The sequence below is a fragment of the Limulus polyphemus genome, unplaced genomic scaffold (genome assembly GCF_000517525.1).
Source record: "Limulus polyphemus unplaced genomic scaffold, Limulus_polyphemus-2.1.2 Scaffold484, whole genome shotgun sequence".
Lineage (NCBI taxonomy): Eukaryota > Metazoa > Arthropoda > Merostomata > Xiphosura > Limulidae > Limulus > Limulus polyphemus.
In genome coordinates, this window is record NW_013666094.1 from 132,791 (window position 1) to 156,119 (window position 23,329).

The 23,329-nt window shown below is 34.0% G+C and overlaps 1 pseudogene; it reads left to right on the forward strand.

Annotated features, from left to right (window-relative positions):
- LOC106458552 overlaps nt 1-23,329 on the forward strand; it is a 208,510-nt pseudogene that overhangs the window by 129,160 nt on the left and 56,021 nt on the right.

Here is a 23,329-nt window from a genome sequence, read left to right on the forward strand (position 1 = left end):
AATTTTACAACAATGTAGTACAGAAGTGTATTGTTCAAATCCTGATTGTTGTAGTTCTTTTGTTTGTGCATAATGAAATTGAGAGCCTAAAGCTAATATTGAAGTTAATTTTTGTAATTCTTATTAGAGAATTATGGATTCCTTATATTAGTGCTTAACTTTTCACCATAAGGTATCAGATAATTACTATATTACGTGAGCTGTTCGTGGCCTAGATGTTACTATGCTGGGCTGCTGGATGAAAAAGTTCAACTTTCACACCATGATGCTAATGAATGCCCTTTGCACTAACAGCTGCGGGTGCATTATATATGTGACTGTCAAACCCTTTGTTCGGTTCAAAGCTTTTGTAGCGGTCGGGGAACGATGAGTAACTTCCTGCTCCCTCTCTGTGATTTAGGGAACGATATTCTCTGCCCAGGTCGTTTTTCCCATAGTTCTATATAAGGTGCCCTCCAAGTTCGAAAAACTTACACTGTATTACTTTTCTTATCTTCGGTTACAAGTTGCTGATATAAAATATTGTTACATTGTACGCCTTGTGCCGTAGAATCAAAATATTGTAACATTGTATGCCTTGTGCCGTAGAATCAAAATATTGTAACATTGTATGCCTTGTGCCGTAGAATCAAAATATTGTTACTTGTATGCCTTGTGCCATAGAATCAAAATATTGTTACATTATATGCCTTGTGCCATAGAATCAAAATATTGTTACATTATATGCCTTGTGCCGTAGAATCAAAATATTGTTATTTGTACGCCTTGTGCCATAGAATCAAAATATTGTTACTTGTATGCCTTGTGCCGTAGAATCAAAATATTGTAACATTGTATGCCTTGTGCCATAGAATCAAAATAGTTACTTGTATGCCTTGTGCCGTAGAATCAAAATATTGTAACATTGTATGCTTTGTGCCGTAGAATCAAAATATTGTAACATTGTATGCCTTGTGCCATAGAATCAAAATAGTTACTTGTATGCCTTGTGCCATAGGATCAAAATATTGTTACATTGTATGCCTTGTGCCATAGAATCAAAATATTGTTACATTGTATGCCTTGTGCCATAGAATCAAAATATTGTTACATTGTATGCCTTGTGCCATAGAATCAAAATATTGTTACATTGTATGCCTTGTGTCATAGAATCAAAATATTGTTACTTGTATGCCTTGTGCCATAGAATCAAAATATTGTTACATTGTATGCCTTGTGTCATAGAATCAAAATATTGTTACATTGTATGCCTTGTGCCATAGAATCAAAATATTGTTACTTATATGCCTTGTGCCGTAGAATCAAAATATTCTAACATTGTATGCCTTGTGCCGTAGAATCAAAATATTGTTACTTGTACGCCTTGTGCCATAGAATCAAAATATTGTTACTTGTATGCCTTGTGCCGTAGAATCAAAATATTGTAACATTGTATGCCTTGTGCCGTAGAATCAAAATATTGTTACTTGTACGCCTTGTGCCATAGAATCAAAATAGTTACTTGTATGCCTTGTGCCGTAGAATCAAAATATTGTAACATTGTATGCCTTGTGCCGTAGAATCAAAATATTGTAACATTGTATGCCTTGTGCTATAGAATCAAAATATTGTTATATTATGTATGCCTTGTGCCATAGAATCACAATATTGTTATATTATATATGCCTTGTGCCATAGAATCAAAATATTGTTACATTATATATGCCTTGTGCCGTAGAATCTACAACATACACTAAACATTGTATCCCCATGATGATGTATTTACTATGGCTGTGCATATCTCAACTATTCTAGTGATTATAAGTTGAATAGATCAACAGGCAAGGTTATGCGACTACCGCTATCAACAGAATAACGTGCTTTCACAGAAGTTTAGGATAAATCCTGTAGATTCTACGACATTCGCTTTTTTATTTCTGCAGCTATATATATATATATGTATATCGCTGTTTAGTAATGATAAGCTTTAAAAAAAGTTCACATATTCTTTCAAATGTAAACCCTATCATTGTTGAAAAATTAAAGTAGTGAATGTCGAAGAATCTCAAGATTTATATCAAGTCTTCAATACTGGGTACTATAAAATGTGCAATATATGATGAAAAAATTACCTAACTGGGAAGCTGCAGGCCTAAAAATGTTGCTCTAGTGACTGTTGAGTATTACCAGAAGATTAATGAGTACGACGTCACAAAACAAATTATTTTACCATGAATTTATAAACAACCTGTTTTAGTCGCTTTGTACGACGTCACAAAACAAAGGATTTTACCATGAATTTATAAACAACCTGTTTTAGTCGCTTTGTACGATGTCACAAAATAAAGGATTTTACCATGAATTTATAAACAACCTGTTTTAGTCGCTTTGTACGACGTCACAAAACACAAGGATTTTACCATGAATTTATAAACAACCTGTTTTAGTCGCTTTGTACGACGTCACAAAACACAAGGATTTTACCATGAATTTATAAACAACCTGTTTTAGTCGCTTTGTACGATGTCACAAAACAAAGGATTTTACCATGAATTTATAAACAACCTGTTTCAGTCGCTTTGTACGATGTCACAAAACAAAGGATTTTACCATGAATTTATAAACAACCTGTTTTAGTCGCTTTGTACGATGTCACAAAATACAAGGATTTTACCATGAATTTATAAACAACCTGTTTTAGTCGCTTTGTACGATGTCACAAAACACAAGGATTTTACCATGAATTTATAAACAACCCGTTTTAGTCGCTTTGTACGACGTCACAAAACAAAGGATTTTACCATGAATTTATAAACAACCTGTTTTAGTCGCTTTGTACGACGTCAGAAAACAAAGGATTCTACCATTAATATATTAAAATAAACAAACAAAAAAATCTGTTTTAGTGGCTTTGAAACTATATAGCAAAAACTGTAATATTATTAAAATATTACCAAGAAAAAGTACCCTGTGGGGAATAAACTGTTGCCACAGTGAAGGTGGTAAAAACCGTTAAAACGACATTTTGTCAATATCCCTCTGTAATCTTATTGGTTTAATTAGGTGGGATTATTAGACGTTACTAAATAAATATCTTAAACATTTTAAAAGTATATTATTTTGATACATAACCAATGAATATAAAGCTATACTTAGTCGGACATTATTCTGTAACTTCGAAACTGTGTGCCCCCCCCCCCTTTAGTGGCACAGCGGTATGTCTGTGGACTTACAACACCAGAAACCGGGTTTCGATATCATTTCAGAGATGATTTGTTTTCTCAACGCCCTTCCCAACTGTTGAGATCTAGAATTGACGAAAGGCTTTGATGGCGGTGGTTTGCAACTCTTGACAAAAAAACAACAACTCAGAAACGCCATTTTAAAACAAACACAGATGTGATATGAGATTCGTAATCGACAAATTAAACGAAATCCGAGGGAAAACACTGCAGTATAACGTGATTTGTAACGAGTTTTAAGCCTGGTACTCTATTACAGGAAATTAATAACAGATATTGTTGTGTTACAGTTTTTGTATAGTACGTATTTTTCATTGTAGAATAATGCAGACACAAAGAGTATGAGAGCGTATTGTTAAAAAATAAAGGATAAGTGCTGCCATCTTTTAAACGAATTAGATATTAGTTGAGTTAAAAGCCTAAATACATTTGCACCATTAGCAACGCAATCTGTGTATCTTGTTTGGTAACATCACATATTAAAAGATCAGTGGGACAGCGGTAAGTTTACGGACTTACAGCGCTAAAATTTGCGATTCGATTCCCGCGGCAGACCAAGCAAACAAACATAGTAAAAACTAAGAGAATGATGGAGAATAAATGAAAAGAACAGCTTATGCAGTTTTTAAGGGGAATAGAGTTGAAAATTCTATTTGGTTTTACACATAAGAAATTATTGTCAAAGATTCTATAAGTAGCAAATGATAATCAATTTTAGATCGTATTAATAATATATTTGTTATTTTAGATGATTATAAACCAAGTTGACAAATATAAGAAAGAAAAACATGCAATTTTTTTTAATGTTACAAGAATTTTTCAGGTGAATAAACCATAATTGTGTGAAAATACCTCATTTTAATGATTTGTTTTTAAGAAAGGAATCATTAATCAATTTTTCGTCCTGTCTTGAGTTGTAAAATTCTTAGAATAAAGGTAAAACTTAGTTTGGTTGGTAGATGGCAAATGTTTATTGAGAGAATAAAGAAAATCATTGTATATGTAGTGTTTTTAAATTAAATTTACTGTAGTTTACCTGAACTGGAGGAAACAAATTCATTTACTTCGTCATCTTTTGAAACACTTTATATTTAGATATAAAATTGCTATAAAAATGTTTAACTTAAATAGTTATTCCACACAATCAATTTAGAAAAAAGTTAATTCTATCTTTCTGTATAGAATTTTGGGTAAGTGCTGTGTGACTGTTTACAATAGTAATTTTTTTGTAACTCTAGGCACAAACACCACTCTTGGAGATGGGAGGTAGTGTAGAAAGATACGTAAGTTTAACATGAAATGTTTGTTTCTTTTTAACAACTCTATTATTTAAAACTTACACAAGTGTTGTTTAAACTTTAATATGTCTTTTTTATAAGAACTAAAGCAATATTGTATAGAAATCAAATCAGCATTATACCAGTGTTATGAAGATGGGCATTACATTAAACTTTTAATGGTACTGTTTATGTTTAGCATTTTGAATACATAATCCCCATGTGTATAGGTGTTTGTTTAATTTCTTTCACAAGACTTGTAAAAAAAACTTCCTAGGCTAAATTTCTGATGTGACATTAAGTAATTTTCTAGATGCAGTTAAGCTGTGAGTACAAACTATATCAAGGAAATCTGATAAGGTCTTGAGTTAAGTTTAGTAGGTACGTAAATATATAAGACTATAATTTTATTATGCAGTACTTGGAATATGTAAGGAAACTGTTGTTATTTATGGTTTAAATATCTGTAAGCATAGTAAGAATTATGTATAGAATATGAATCCATGGCAAATAATTATTGTCACATAAACTCATATTTAAAGATATTTTGACTTTGATACCTTTTATTCTTTCATTTTTACTCAGAAAATGCTAATATTCATAATTCCTTGCTCTATCTCTTCCTATAAACCATAACTGATCAAAGTAATTCAATATTTGAATTTTCTATTTTTTTTTCTAATTAGCTTGAAGACAATATTTTAATTGCATATTCTACTATTTTGTTTACAGACAAATGGTGAAGAAGATTGGGAATATGAAAAGATAACACTAGAAAGAGTATGTGTTTTTGTTATTTTTGTCGCATTTGTTTTTTAATTAATATTGTTAATAGACTGAAAGAGAACATGCTCATTTTTAACATTAACATCTATAAGTTATGTACTGGAATATCATCAGAAAACTCACTAGAGCATTAATAATCCCATATAAATCATCAGTGCTTGAAAAAATCAGGCACATATCAATCTGATGTTTGAAAGAAATGAGTATTCATTGGATTTTTGATTTTGAATAAACATCTTTAGTATTTAGTGCCTTATGCTTATTTTGGGGTTTATTATTAATGCTTTTATGAAGGGATAGAGTGTTTGTTTTAATGATGTCATTAAAACAGATTGTTGTGAAAGAGGAAAAATAATCATGAAAATAACCCTCCATGTTGGTGAAAATGTTTGGTCTGTTATGTTCAGCCTTCTTAATTCAGTAGTAATGCTATTTTTCATATTCAGGTTTTCTGAGTTAATAGCATTATGTAATTTTCAGTTAGTAAGCCTACCAGAAACATATTACAACAGTTTATTATTTCATTATCATGCTTAATGAGAAATAAAACTTTCTTCGTACATCACATAGACATCTTGTTCATTGTTAATAGTCTGTTATTCATTTCATATGAATCTGGCACAATGATGAAAGTTAGGGGTTATGAGAAATGCATATAATTACATAAAGTACCATAATCATACATGTGTTTTATTGTACATCTACTGATTGTTGATCAGTAACCATGTTATGTGCATTCTTCAATGGTGAAATGTAGAAAGGAAAACTCTTTTTAAATTTATGTTTATCATACTTATTTATACCAAACGTATGCTTTCGACAGACACTGTAGATCTTTCTAATTCACTTATAACATTTAGTATTTATTGTGTCTGTCAATGTCAAGATTGCTTTAAAGGTAGAAAGGCTTAATTAAATGTAGTTCAGTTACAGAATTAATTAGGGCAAAATTAATACTATTAAAAGGGCTTCTATCTACTTGAGAGATCATTTAAATTGTTAAACCTTTTCTTTCTGGGGATCTGTGTTAGCTGTGAAGGAGAAGGAAGCATTGATGCACTTCACTGGATACTAATCAATGTTTAAACATGGATCATTTTGATATGGTACATTACCTCCTCTCACATAAATAGCTGTTCTCGTTCATGGCTACCCTCTATATACAAAATTGTTTTTTACGTATGCCGCAAACCTTCTGTTACCTCTCCATTTGAATTGACTGATTCTAATGCATCTCTCATGCAAATCATCATGCGTCATCTCTCCACCAATAAGAGTGCAACATACTCTCACGATGCATGTGACTCCCTCTATTCAATTCTACCAAACTAACACTTCTCGTTTGGCAGTACTCGTGTTCAGACATTTTTCTTTGGCTGCTCTTCGTGTGAATCGTGATTTTAATAATTTAATTTCTGAAGTTGGATTTCTTCATTATTATTATTTTCTTCACATTGAAGAAATCTTTCAATTTAGCTTAATTTCCCAGTCCTTATTTTTTTCTCATACTCGCATATTTTACATCAAACACTTTTATTTGATTTACACATTTCTACAATGAATTCTGAGATTCATGTTCCCTCTTCAGGTGTTATACCTCTAGTACTATTTTCACAGGCTGCAGGTGGGGGAGACTCGTCATTAGAGTTCTCGGCTATTATCCATCATTATATTGATCATTATAAAGGTCAACCTTTTTCTCCTGAACTTGCCCAACTAATCCTCCTGAACAAACCAAGCCTTTTTAGGCTGATGAAGATTTGATAGTCTTTTTACACTACTGAATTTTGCCGTGTTTTTGCCTACCCCTCCTGCAGAATCAGCTAGGCCTAATATGTCATTTTTCGACAAGATTTCACACGTACATTATGTTTTATCTAATTCCCCATTTTTCTATGATCCCTTATTAGCTATACGTTGGCTCGTTTGTTGTCTTCGGCTCTTGCTTTACACACATGGTTTCACTGTAGTTGGGATTTTCTGGGTTGCTATGTGACCTTGTTCCAGGTATGTTTTCTGCCTCTTTCTTTTCGGGATTTCTGTATTTTTGCTTTTATGATATGTTTTCGATCATATACCTAAAACTTTGGAATCTGTGTGTCAATACTCAACCCTTTCCTCTTTGGTTGCATGTTTATCGCAGTTGGAACCATGACATACCCTTATTCCTTTCCTGTCCTGGTCCTTATGTACCTGTCCTTGTCTCCCTTCCAGGGGTTTCTCATCTCATCGTTTCATTCATCATTGATGGGCATGTTGCCAACAGTACCAAAGACTAACTAGAGGATTCCAATTCAGTGGGAGGTTGACTATATTATATTGTTACCCTTTGATGATCTTTCACTACATATTCATGGATTCTTTGGGTTTTATCAGAGAGACTTGTCCAACTATTTCTTTTCCCACCTTCTTTGTCCCTGGTATCCTTTTCCTTCCCCATGACTTGGAATCCTGCCACCAGCCTGCATCTGTCCGAGGTGGTACAAGATTTTCTATCTCTACAGGCTTTTATTCCAGGCTCACTGTTGTTCTCATGCCAAAATGGAGACTGGCAGCCTGTACCAGGTTTGTACCGCTTCATTCAAATTTTCAATCTGCCCCGTTTTGCCTTGGAGTCATTTCTCCAGACTTATAGTTGACAAAGACAAATATTGTGTATGCTTATTTGCATATCCCAATATTTCATCACTCGTGACCCTCTCTACAATTTATTCTCCATGGGGTTGTTTCTCTGTTTTGCTCACTGCCCTTCAAACTTGTTTCAGCCCTGTATGTTTTGTCAGGCATTCAGAGCACTCGTTCCTCACTTAAATACTCTTGGATTGCACTTTCCTCTTTCTATGGTTGACTGGCTACTGTTCACTTGTTCTAAACAGGAGTTTGCTTGTGACCCTTATCAGCTGCTTCTGGAGGTGGCTATAACAAGCTGTTAATCAAGTTGGGGAAGTCCTTACTGCGACCTATCCAATAGCTTGTCCATTTGGGCGTTTTTCTTTTTCTACACACATCTTAGTCGAGCCTGCCCTTCTCCTCCTCGACTTGATTTGATAGATTCTCAATTTGATTACAGCTTGTGAAGTTCTATCACTTTTGGGGTTGTGATCTTCCATGGTAGCCCTTATCCTCTTAGGTCCGGCTCATATGTGGGCTCTTTCGTGAGCTTTTCACAACCAGTGGAATTTTGCAGAGATCTTTTGTTGGCTCTTATTACCTTTCCTCCTCCGCTTCTCTTTGATCAGTGTTGGTGGTTAGATATGACTCACATGACGACGGGTGTCCCGCTTCCTCCTCCTCATCCAGTTTTCCACATTTCATGGATGTATTTCTTTGGAGAGGGGGGCATGGGTTCATCAATTGGAAGATTCAGGGTTTTTGGTCTGTGGCCAAGAGGTCTTATCCTATCAACATCCTGGATCTTTTCACTGTACTTTGTGTTTTGGTTCATTTTCTTCATCTTGCCAGAAATCATCTGGTAATGATCCATTCTGACTTTTTGTCAGTGGTTGCTTATCTCAATCACCAGGGCAGCACCCATTCTCCATCCCTCTGGATCTTTTCTTTGGCCAACATGCTCTATATTCCTATTATTGCGTGTCATGTTCTAGGTGCTTTCCCTCTTGCCGTGGATCAGATTCCTGTCCAGACAAAATCTATCCGACAGAGTGGTTTCTCAATCCTATTGTTTTCCAGTAGCTTTGACTTCAGTGGGGTACTGTTCACATTGAGGCTTTTGTTACATTCCTTAATCACAAATTGCCTTTGTTTTGGTCTCCGGTTCCTCATCTTTTTGCTCTGGCTATTGATGTTTTCATCCAGGATTGGACCTACACATTTGTCTATCCTCGCATTTTTCTTCTTCTCCAGGTGATTTCATTCATTCTTGACACTTCGTGTTCAGTCCTTCTGATAGCCCTTTCCTGGCCATCTCAGCTGTGGTTTCTGCAGCTTCTTCAGCTCTAACTTCCTTGTCCATTACCCTTTCCTTTGTCTCTGTCCCTTCTTTGCCACCCGCAGTCCCCGGTGTTTCATCCAGACCTTCATGTCCTCTGTCTTCTTGCCTTGTTTTCCTAGTCATTGGTGAGGTAATCTGGCTTCTCCAGATGGTTAGCCTCTTTTCTGGATTGTTTCATTCTCCCTTCCTATATGGAAGTTTCTCAATGCAAATGGAATTTTTCCATTGTTGGTTTCTGAGTCCAGGGTTTTCCCCTGATTAACCCACTGTTCTTAGTCATGCAGATTTCCTCTCTTGATTTTTGGTTTGGGGGTCTTCTGTCTCCTCGGTATGTATTTAGCTCTCCTACATTTTACCTGTGGATGTGTTCCTTCCAGATTTGTCATCAGCCATGGCAGACTGCTCTTCCAGATGGGAATATTAATGTGGTCCTACACTGCCTCACTTTGCCTACATTTGAACCACTTTCTCAGTGCTCCTTGTTTCACCTTCCCTTATCTACGTCCTGATCCGGATAGACTTCCATGTCTTGTACATGCTCTTCTCTGTGATATCGCCTGTGGTGTCCGTTCCCACCTCGTTCTCTCTTGGTAACTATCCTCTGATCCTGTTCTCTCTCCTTCCTTCTTTGCCATTTGGGTTTGGCTTTTTATTCCGAGTGTATTTTCACCAAATGTGACATCTTACCTTTTCATTGGGATTTCATCTTTGTCATCTTTTTGAGGTACTTCTTTAATCTAGCATGTGGACTACCCATGATACTTTCGTCTCTCAGATCACGGTTTTCTTCCTCTTTGGGTTATCCTCTTCCACCTAGAATAAAATAATTCAGTGAGACTTTGACAGAGTAAGTTTTTTCTCTTATTTTCCTTTTCAGGAGCTCTTTTCTCTTTTATTAATGCTCATTGTTTGGATACTGCTCTGTGGCGAGTGGTGCCTGACCAGGTATTCTTTTAACTGTTCAAAACCACTCTGTCAAGCCATGTTGACTTGCATGTTATAATCTCATGGCCATGCAATACACACTTCCAAGATGGGGTATTCCACAAGATCACATGTAAGTTTATTCTTGCAATAGTCTTGCTTCATAAGTTTGCCTGTCTCGGACCGTACCCACCCATGGACTACGTGGGTAAAGCAGAAGGGGATAGCTAACTATCCCTGCCATACCTTGTATTGAGTAAATCAGTATGATCTGCTTTTAAAAATAGGTTTTGTGATCACCCTTTGCATTGTTTCAGGTGTTGTTGTTCCTCCAGACTCTCCACTGCATTTTACCCCCTTTTCTTCTAGTGGAGTTTGAGAGTCCTTACCATATTCCAGTTCCAAGCCACTGGGGTGTTGAACCGTGGAGGCATCCTCCTGAATGGGTTAATGAAATACAAACAAAATATAGAAATAATTATAAAACCATTTAGTTGAGAGTAGCTGGTGTAGATGATGTGATATCCTCCAATATGAAACATAAAAACAAATGGGAGTATACATCAAAATTGCGGTTCACCCCTTCAATTGGGATCTCTCATCCTACCCCAACATGGATGTCAGTTCCCAGTGGCCAGGTTTTGGATTTAAAGTAGAACCAATCAACATAAGTACTCACATATGTATTACAGATGTCTATATTCCTCCCTCATTTATATAACGGTTCTTTCCCTTCTGCAATCCCTCAATATTTCTCATTCCAAGGATGTTAATGTGCTTGGGGTGGTTCCAGTCAATTTCATTTTTGAGGGAGATGGTTTACATTATGTAGACATCTTTTCGATACCAGATGTCGAGTTCCCGGATTGATCTATCAGTTTATCATATTCATATGTGCCCAGTTCATGGGTTGGGGGGAGGGAGTACTAGACTCCCTCAACTCTCATGAACTTGAGGTGAAGATGGTAGGATCCTGTTTCCTACCTGTTTCCCAGCAGCCAGATTTTGTATTGTATTTGACTTACCGACTGTATAATCCTCATCCTACCCTCCACATGGATATTGGTTCCTAGCAGCATAGGTTTTCGATGTAGTTGACTTGCTGTATACAGTCTGTTGTGCTGTAGCCACTGTACACCTAGGGGCACATCATTTTCATTTTACCCACTTTTATGATTTCTGGGATTGAGTGTCATAAATGTTGCATGGTTTGGATCACTTTCCAGCCTAGTTCTCTCACAATTGGATATGCAACATCTTCCTATGATGGTCAAAGAGTATACCTGGTTCAGAAATGTTGCAGTTCTTCACATCAGAACTTAGAATCTGACTGTCTCATTTTAGTCATTCCATTGCTTCTTTCTTTCCCTTGCACTGATCCTTCCACCTATTCAATGTGGAATTCTCGCTATTTATGTGAGTGGAGGTAATGTACCATATCAGAAGTTATAATTTTCCTATACTGAAAATGTATTTCTGATAATTACTTACTTCATTTCACACTTCCCATCCTTTCTCCCCACTGGTGCTTCCATCTTCTGCCAAAACTCGAAGTGATAATTCAGGAAAGTTGAATAGAGGAAATCACATGCATCATGAGAGTATGTTGCACTCTTATTGGTGGAGGGTTGACCATGATGATTTGCATGAGAGACGCATTGGAATCGGTTAATTCCAATGGAGGGGAGATAGAAGGCTTGTGGAATGAGTAAACAAATTTTTCATATAGAGGGCAGCACTGAATGAGAATAGCTATTTATGTGATAAGAGGTAAGTATCTATTGGAAATACATATTCAGTGTAGGAAAATTATAATGTCAAAATATGGTACTTGTTATCATCTGGATGATAATGAAGACTTATTTATTGTTCATTATTAATAGGCTATTATTAGCTGCAAATGTTTATATATTCTGGGTTTTTCATTATGGGTTTTGTACTGTATATCTGTATTAATTATATGTGCAATAGTTGTAATTTCGCAAAATAATGAATATTCCTTGTTTTAGATAAGTTTTGTGTAAATTTGAAGTAATGAATGAATTAATATTCCTTCCTGATTAAAATTTTGATGGATAAGAAATACATTTATTTTTACAAATAGAATATTTTTCTTTTTGCTAGCATGTAGTTTTTCAATGGTCTTTTGATTCAGGGAGGAGCAGGTCTGGGGTTTAGCATTGCTGGAGGAATTGATAACCCACATATTGAAGATGATCCAAGTATTTACATTACCAAGCTTATCACAGGAGGTGCCGCAGCTGCAGATGGAAGGCTACAGTTAGTGTTCTGTGAAACAATATGAACTTGAAATCTTATAAGTGATCAAGAAATTAAATTTAGAAATATTTAGTTTGGGCTTTTATTTGTAACTTTATGTTCTCAGTAGGATTTCTATTTAAACAGAACTTGCTGAGTAGGTCAAACAGTCATAATTTTGCACAGTTTATGAACTTTTTTTTGTATAAATATCTGACAGTTATTTTCTATAATTAAAATTAAAGTTTCAACAAGACCTAAATACTAATGCATTGCTAAGATCTAATCTTGGAATATATTTTTCCTCTGGTTCAGCAGTAATCTTGATGGCTTGTAATGCTAAAATGCTGGGTTTGATTCCTGGACAAAAATAAAATGTTTATTTATTTCGAAAGTAACACTGATACGTTGAATTATTATGTGAGACTGTCCCATATCATATAAGAACAGTAAATTTGTTTCCTATGAAATTCAACTATCAGGATCCTAACTTATTACATTTAGTTATGTTTTATGTAGTTAAACAATATTTTTATTATACCATTTCAAAGGCCATGCCTCAGTTAATTGTAGTTAATCATATTATGCAACATTCAGGAATCTAAAATAATACATTTGTTTTACATTAATTAAATTAACATGTATATTCTTAACCATTTTTTCTATGTAAAGGTTTTTTGAAGAAATTATTCTATTAAAAATTTACATAGCTGTTATAAAAAAGTACTTAAACAATGACCATAAAGACTGAAAAAATTAAAAAAAGATCATGTGACTTTTTTGAAGCTTTCCTTGAAACTAAAATTGTATTAAATAACAACATTAGTGATTTAGTGGTCTTCCCAAGCAGCTGCAAAGAATATAAAAGACAACTTAATTATGACTAATGTTGAGTTTGAAATTAACCAGCTTTGCTATTTTCAGAAAATAAGAATATGACTGTTTCAGTGTTACCGTAAAAAAACAGTTGAATAACAGAAAGTTTGGCAAACTACCATTTTATAATGTTTATATATATATATATTCATAAGGATACATAGTTATTTGTCGTTGTACAGGCATTTGATTAATATTGCAACTGTGGTGATAAGGCAATACACATTGAACTTTTTTGCAACTTTTATCTTTAACCCATTCACATGTATGACCTCTAAATTTTTGTCTGTCGACTGCAGCTGGGACACATATGGATTCTTGCTTTTAAAGGTGTTGGATCATAAATTGTTGTAGTATACTGTCCATCGGCATTTTGCTATATGTTGCCATGCAGTAAGTCAATTATATCCACCTTCTATGCATCAGTTTTCCTCAAGATGCCAGCAAGGCCTGTTTGACAGTAAGCACTGCTGAAGCTGGGGAAAATCCAGATTATTTTATGAACTTACTAGAAAGCATTGACTCTGAGTTGATGCAATGAACATAAAAGAAATATTTAGAGGTCATATATGCACCATCCACAATGAATGGGTTAAAATCTATAAGAACAAAAATAAATTATCAAGATGGATTATTTTCCCAATGGTTAGAAAATCATCAGATTTCTTTTTAGTAAAAATTAAATTTTATTTCTATTAAAAGAGGTACAAATCAGTAAGCTTTGCTGGCATGATAAAAATCAGACCAATCACACTTGTACTAGCTTTCTGGTCTAAATAATAATAATATACGAACTATAAATAAGTATACATGCATGATGTATTTGAGAAAAAACAACATTTATGATAATTAAAAAAAAGAAAACTAATGACTGCACAGAATTTTCCTTTTTTTTTTTCCTTCAAAATATTTCAATCTTGCAATACAAATGTACTTTTAGTTATTTGTCAGAAATATTCATTATGGCAGGGTAAAATACGTCTATAGATTTTGTTCTCTCATTCATCAATAAAGGGATGAAAAGGTAAAGCATAACTGTTAATTACTAAAAGATAAATTTGGAATGTTAAATTCACATGCACTATGTAAAAATGAGTTGGTATGTTATGATGGTTTTTTAACATTTGCAGAAGTGCGTGTACAATAAATACATTTCTAAAGATTAGCTGACAAAAAGAAAGGGGTTCTTGTATTTAGGCAGTTTTTTAGTGTTTTTTTGCATTTCATAGTTCAGGCATAATTATGAATATTCAGACCAGTTATAAATATTAGTAAAAACTGTTTTTAATGAAAGCTAATTACAAGCAGAAGATTTAAGATTTATGGGAAAACTACATTACGATAATAGGTCTAATAGATTGGTGAGCTTTTCCCATTATGTTACTTTGTAGATCTTACAGGATGTTCCCTAACTTTAAAATAACAAGTGAAAACTGTGTGTCTAAGCAGTGTTTCAGTTTTTTTAATTATATCTTTTTATTTCATATTGAGAAATGTAATCATCATCATTAACATAGGTCTATAATTTGGTAGTGTATTAAAAAATGTGAAACTGAAAATACAAAGAGCTCGTGTCAGCCAATTAATTGTTTATTTTAGAGGTACACAGCTCTTGAATCATTTGTTTTGTTATGGCTGGCACACTTTTGCGAGTAACTTTTAATCTAATTAGTGATGAAAAAAGTTAGTTTCAAGCCCTGTTTTTTGGTTTATGAATGTTCTGTTAGGAGACTGTTATTTATTTTTCAAGTAAATTTATAATTACATTAGTTATTTGAGCTCTTTTAATTATCCTGTATTTTTTATACTGGTTATATATATATATGCTTACCCGCACATAGTTACATATATGCATATATATTTTTTTAATACAAATTTTTGTGTTTTTCCAGTGTTGATGACATCATACTCAAAGTTAATGATGTAGATTTGGTTGATGTGCCTCATTCTATAGCTGTTGATGCACTAAAACGAGCAGGGAATACTGTACATTTGGTATGTACTATTTTTATCATTTGTTTTTGCAATCTTAAAGTAAATATTTCAGTTATTCTATCAAGAACTAGCAATACATTAACGTTTTTGAGAAATAATTATCAAATCGGTTTAAAATTGTGATGTTTGGTAAAATTCACGTTAATAGCATCAAATGTAATTCTGTCGGAAACTGTATGTTGTTCAAACATGAAGGAAGGACAATGGTAATCATGAAAAAAATGTTAATTAAATATTTCAGAATAGCACGTACTCTATCATTATTATTATTGAGGAAACAGGTAGTGTTTTAAAAAGTATAAGATTATATAAAACAATGACAAACAAATAAAATGCACTAGTCTAGAAAATTACAAACAAATTGTAGCAGATTTAAATAAAATGAAAACAATGAATTGTGATGTGTTGGAAGCATTATTAAAAAATATAGTATCAAATTTAGCTTTAGTTGAATTGGTGAAGCTAGACAGATGGATCTTGTATCCCATTGACATAATATACATGAACCATGAACAGTAGGGGGCTGGGAGCTGGTCATTGTTGTTAAATAATGGTTTTAGGGATAAGGAAGATATGAAAGTGAACTTCAAATTAATTTGGGGATAATAATGATTAATAATTATCTTAATCTGGGCACTGATGGTGTAGCTATGTTTACCAGGGTATAGTTAACAGGAGTATATCAGACACTTAGACACAGTAAGAAATTTATATTTTTAACAGACTTGTTTAAAAAGGCATGAATGGCTTTCTCATGTAAATGTTTAAGAAGCCATTACATTTTAAGTTTGTAAACTTTTGGAAGACCATATAGAGTTTCAGAATGTAAGGCTTGTAGGATATAGAGATTCATGGAAGACCATATAGAGTTTCAGAATGTAAACCTTGTAGGATATAGAGATTCATGGAAGACCATATAGAGTTTCAGAATGTAAGGCTTGTAGGATATAGAGATTCATGGAAGACCATATAGAGTTTCAGAATGTAAGGCTTGTAGGATATAGAGATTCATGGAAGACCATATAGAGTTTCAGAATGTAAGGCTTTAGGATATAGAGATTAATAGAATATTTCAGAAATGAAATGACAGTTGTTTTGCAAGTCTAGGAAGAATTTTTGTGTTTTTCTTCTCAGAATGAATATAGTTTTTCCCTCTCTCTCTTTTTGTCATAGACATATTACATTGTAACCCCATTATGTAGAATTTTTTAATGGACATTCCTGTGGCATGGCATTGCTTTAGTTATTATAATATGTCACAATTTATTTTATGTTTTTTATATTTGTGCACCTGTTAATATAATTTAATGCATTTTAATAAAAGTCTCTTTTGTAATACCTGAAATGGCTTCTATTAACCTTAGCATACTTAGGTGTGTGAATTTTACATATCAACACATAAAATAAAAGAATTACTCAGTAGTAAAAACCAACAATGCTGTCCTCTACATGACTACTTAGAGTTTCAGCAAAATAAAAGGCATAATACATGTAATGAATATATCACTAGAATAGGCAGTTGATGGTGTAGTATTCTTAGATTCACTGATTTCCATTAGAGTAATTAGTTAGGAGCTGCCTAATATCAAGACACTTGCCAGAAAATGTTTTTTTGAGTGAAATCTGAATTATTTGACCTCGACTGAGTTCAAATAAAAGGAGATTGGACATAAGCTAAATACAGAAAAATAATCTTTATCTCAAACACTCAAACAGGTGGGTCTCGCATAGCCTGATGGTTATGGTGCTTGACGAGTTGTGAGAGCAAATCCCATCACTGAATATGCTTGCATTTTCATCTGTGAAGGCATTAAAGTGTGATGGTCAATCCCACTTTTTGTCAGTACAAGAGTAGCCTAAGAGTTGATGGTGGGTGGTGTTGACTAGCTGCCTCTGATCTAGTCTGTCACTTCTAAAATAGGGATGGCTAATAGAGGTAGCTTTTGAGTAGCTTTGTGTGAAATTTCAAAACAAGCAAACAAACACATGGAAGTTGTCAGGCTTCCTGAATTGGACATTTTAACAAATTCATGTTTAGCAGCAAAATACACAACAACTTAAATTTATCTTTTGTGTGAGAACTAGTAATTTTTGCATAAAACTGTGTATGGTAACCTCTGATATTCCCAAGGATATGTTTCTTTATCATTAGTTCAGTTCACTCTCTCAAAATATAGAAAATAAACATTTTATATTTGTTTAGATTAAGAATTTGCTGATAATTTTCAGTTTGTGAAAAGAAAACGGCCATATCATTGCCACATTATAACTATAGAACTAGCTAAAGGAAACAGAGGCCTTGGATTTAGTATTGCAGGGGGAATAGGTAACCAGCATGTAGCCGGAGACAATGGAATTTATATCACTAAAATCATGGAGGGAGGAGCAGCTGATGTAGATGGTACATTGGAAGTAGGAGATAAACTTATTGCTGTAAGTATGTTTTTATCCTGTGCCTGCTCTTACCTTAAACTTTGAGAATAAAAATGAATTGAAAGAAACATTGTTTTTCATTTTAAGTGAAAGTTAAAGATAATATTTCCAATTGTCAGAAACTTACTTTTTTGGTAGTATATACTAAAGTAAGTATATGGGTGTTTTGGACTAAGGATTCTTCTACAGTAGGTGTCTGTGACTTGTTGGTGATAAATTCGATGATAAATGAACAGCACACACTTCGCTTGTTTTAAAATAATATATTCAAAACAAGTCAAATGTACGTAAAAAAATTCTTTACATTATGTTGTATCTTAAATAATATACAGTTCTCTTCTTCTTGTCAAAATTTTACTTAGACCAACTCACTTGCTTTAGGATTCAGTTGACAAGCCGAGATGTTTTTCTCTATTTATATCTTAAACACTATCAGTGTATAATTCACTTATTCCTTTTCTTCTCACTCTTTTTCTTCTTTTTATCACAACAGTATCAGTGTATAATTCACTTATGCTGCCTCGTGAGTTACTGCAGTTGTTTACTGAACTTCCAATACATGTCTGCTTTTTCATATTTAGGCCTACTTCCAATAAACACCTGCTTTTTGCAAATAGGCCTACTTCTAAATAATCATCTGCTTTTTGTCAAAGTCAACACAGGCAGGTTAAATTGCTTTTGAGCACCCTTTGATGAGACAAATTATTCTCCTAAAATGTTAGAAAACTCCTACGATGGTTAACTTTACATTTTCTAACCTTTCTCTGACTGAAACTCTCTTTCACTGAGCTTTACTTCCTGCTCTCTGATCTGGTTGCCGCTATTTTTTTATCTCTCACTGAGGCATTCTAGAAATCTACATAGCATCGACATTGATTATTTACAAACACAGCTTCCAATAATCCTCTGCTTTTAAATCTCTCATTATGAAAAAACTAAACAATCGTGAAATATTAACTCACAAAATTAATTAATTAATAATACTTACCAAAAAGATTCTTTTATATCTGTATCCTTTAAATTCATTTTTGTTTATCAGCTTCTTTTAAAGATGAATAAACATTTAAAGTAAATTTTTGCATATCTTCTTGAAATGGATGAAAATTTCTATTTCTAAGTAAATAATGTTATATATTTGAAATTTTGTTTACTTGTCACTATTTGTTTTTTAATGATATTTTCCAGGTCAATGACAGAAACTTAGAAAATGTAACTCATGAAGAAGCTGTAGCTACATTAAAAGCTACTGGTGATCATGTGGTTCTCACAGTAGGCAAAATAAGATCACTATCTTTGTATATGAATGACTCATTACCACCCCCACCACCTCCTCCCACTCAACCTGCTCAAGAGAATGTAAGAGTAATTACTCCAACCAGATGTAAGTGAAGAAGACTAATTAACTACAATTAAAATTGGTATTCTTTTACTCATGTATTTGTTGTTATTAAATTAATTGATACAATCATTTGGATCATGCAGAATGAATTTTTCTTATAAAAGTAGTTATCCTTAAATGTTTCAATGTACACTAAGACATCATCATTGTTGTATCGATTATTTTAATAACTATTTAACTACAGTTGTATCTAGTAGTATTTTAAATCGACACCAAATCTGTATTTTATATTTTAATTTGCCAATATGAAATAAATTTTAAAAAAAGTTCCTCAAATTGTTGTTAGTTAGGTGATCATTTTTAATAAACCGTACCACAAAACTTTCAAGCAGCCTGCTTTTATGTCTTTCAGTACTATAATATGCAAAGTAGATGTTATTTAATCATTTTTATAACTGTAGGATTTGAGTGATGCATATTATATCATGTATAAAGGTACAATATTCAACTCTTAAGTTGACCATCCTTTTCAATATGCAACTTGTATTATTTAAATTCCTGAAGAGAATAGCATTAAATCTTCACACTTTAAAGTCATGGCTGCAAGGCTGAGAAAGGTAGTGTTCAGTTGAGGGATTATGTGACACATTTTGAAATGATCCCTTGCAGTTTTAAGCATTTTGGAAGGTTAGTGTCTGGTACATAGGTAAGCTTCAAGTGGAGAATGGGGGTCATAGAATGAGTTTTTAATTGTTAATCACTTCAGTAGAATTCTGTGATTCTAAAGCTACAAACTAGTTTATGGAACACTAGAAAGCTACATTTCTGCTATGTGGATAGTTAGAAGATTACGACAGTCTCAAACTTTGTCAAATTACTGTTTTCTCTATCAGAAAATTCAAGATATTCTCACTACTGAAGCTTTCAGTTGAGAAAATTTTATAACAATGAAACATCAGTCTCTGAGTCACTGATGATTTTTGTAATATTTTGTGCCAAAATAAAATTTCACTGTAAACAGAATGAAAATCAGTCAATAAAGATGAATACTAATCATAATATGTAATATTATGTAATCTAGTAATTTAGATAAAATATTTTATTTTTAAGAATGATAGCAACATTTATAGAATTCAACTACAGCATCCAACATCCTATAAATTCCTGCATTGGACCTATGTTATCCTTTATTTACTTCCCCCTCCAGTTTGGAGTTCTCAGCTATGAATTGATTATCTCTTTGGTTGCTCTTTCCCCACCACCTGTCGGGATTTGTTTGGCATAGGGTCCAGCTCTCCATTCATTTCTATAGTTTTGATCTGACAATGTTGGCATCAAAATGCCATTTCTACCACAGTCAGATGGCTGAGTTATAAGCCTTCAGGGGGGTTGCTGTCAGCAAGATGGTAGAGGTTGTTCTTGTGCTGCTTGTGTTGCCTCTGCTGTTTGAGAAGATGGAGGGGTCTTCTTTATGAAGTGTAAACGTCAGGAAAGATGCTTCTAAACTCCAAATTTCAGTGGTCCTCCTTGACATGGTACTGACACACACCCTTTAACTGGACAGTAGTGATGCTTTCTAGCCTGTTCCACATCTGAAGTGGCAGGTACCAAGCTTGGTGATTCCATTACACTAATTGAAGTTATTAGTTCTTACTTCTTACTTGCAATGGTGCAGGTTGATCTGAATTCATTGCTGCTCTTGCTGTCCATTGGAGTCTCTGGGTTTTAGCTTGGGATCACGGATCCTCTAAGAAAACATCTTCATCTAATTTTTGTGGCACATAAAGTTTACTTTTGTATTCCAAGAGCTAAATTAAGATAGCCAGTGATCAAAAAATCTGGCATTATGTAGCAAAAGTCAGGATTTGAAAATCCAGTAAACTCATCCTATGATAGGTCAGAAGATCAGCCATTGACGAAAGGATACATGTTATAGCTAATGAAGTTTCAATCTGACCTTTTCCATAAAGATTTGTTTATACTTAAAAGTGTTAATTGTCAGTGGACTAACCCCTTTACTGTATAAATGCACTTATCCCAAGTACTAATGGATGTTCAAGCCATATAGCTTCTTAGGAGAGTGCGTACATAGATAAGTAGGCCAGACATCCTTACTATGTTAGCCCCTTCAGAAAATATTGCTACAAGTCATCAAATATATTGAGCAATTATCACAAACATCTGACCAGTGTATTGATACCTTGGAAACTAAATGTTGTAGAGTCTCTTCAGCTCTTGATCTCTCAGCCAGCTAACTGTCCTAACTGAATTATAATCAAGCAGCTATTTCATGATGTTTTTTAGACATCTTACTGTGAACCACCACTTGACAGCTCAGACGACCAAGAATTCCACTTCCTTTCAGCCACTGATTTTTCAATCAATTGACCACCCTAATTTCTGGTCAAGCATATAATCCCAGGTATGTGGATTAGGATGTGGTGTCAGTATCTCAGTCAGTCATCAGAACAGACAGTTTTCTCTTTTATTTGCATTTTCTCATTTGACTCCTGTTACATTTTCAGATATGTACTGCCAGTATCTTCCTCAACATAAGCTGAGGCAGGTTCATTATACAACATACTGCTATCAACATTGGAATCCACTTCTAATACCTGGAGTAAACAGCTCTTGAGATGGTCATTAGTGATATAAAGTTTAAGTGTGTCAACATGTTTGACATGCTTACATACATCATGTCAGCTCTGTAACTCTTAATGTTGCCATGTTGAGCTGTCAACGTAAAAGATGTGAACCAGTCCAGATAGAACCAAGTTTGTACACACTGCATATTACAGCCCAACCCTACCACCAGCCTCAACTTTCATCTTGTCATAGCAACTTTTTTTAACATACAGCTGCTTTTTCATTTGTTGATGTGCAAAGTCATAGCATGTATTACTGCATAATGCAATCACTCCACATATTCCTGTGCACACTGCACTACATCTGCAAAGCGCTATACACCAGATCCACTGGGAGCTGTATTTCTTATCTGAACATCAGGAGGTTCAGAGAACAACCAGTTAAGTTTTGCTTATTTGTGTGATATGCCATTGTACTCATCCAATCTATTTCACCCATGAAACTTGACAGTCTGCACTTCTCATTCTGCCAAACCGTCAGACTGAGAATAATATAGTGAAGTGAATTTTTGCAACACCCATCACAACTCTGCATACAGCTGGCTATTGAATTTGGTTTCTTGATCCTTTTTTATTCATCTAAATTCCCTTCATTTGTTGTTATGTTTGTTGGAACAGTGTTTGTCCAGTAAGCTTGTATGTGCTTCACTTAACCATCATTATGAAATGGTTGCACAGACAAATACTTGTTACCAGCACCCATTACTGCGTGACTGACAGTCTTTCCTCATACAAAAAAAAGTCTGAAATTGCACATTGTGACAAATATGGTGTGCTCAGGTAACTCTGGAACAGAAACGAGTCATCATCATCACATTTGGAATTTATTCAGGTTTGCAATAAAATGCTGGTTAGTCCACCTGGTGCCACTGCAGCACTTTTTGTTGAACTTCATTCACCAATAGCATTTTGTGAATTGTCTTGGTCATCATTCACTATGGGCATCTTGTTAGTTTCCTTGGATCTGCCATGAGTATCTTTTTATTTTCTAGGTTAAATGTCATTTTTATCAATATTTGGCAATGCCTGGGCTAGTCAATAAATGCCTAGAGACCACCCTAGTTACTTTAGAGACATCCAGACTGCTTATTGCTTACATGCAGGAGAAAACTAATAGAGGTCAAGTTGCAGCAGGTGGGGTTCTCCTTAATCTTTCTAAACATTCTTGTACTAAGAACATATTGGGAGTACTGATTCAACTAGAAAAAGCTTTTGATCCCAAAGATGACCTTTTTTAAATGCTTGCTATACTCTTAAAGGTATGTCATTACTATAATTACAGCTTCCTCCTCTCCACTATAAGTCCAATTTGATGTCAAAAAGTGCCCTTCTATGACCATGGCTCACAAACTTTATATTATGTACACTGTTACTAAAATAAACAGTATTTGAATGCTATAAAATGTCAGACATTTGAAGAGCTACCACCTTAAAATGTTCACTAGATTGTCTTTTAAAGGAGTATAGCCAAATTTCATCCTTAAAAGGAGCAGTTGTGAAAACCCCAGTTATACTGCCCATAAGGATATTGATATACTCAACTATCTTTTAAATCAGATTTGAATACTTTAAGTAATTCCATAAAAAAAATATGTTAATGTGTCCCTTGTAGACTACATACT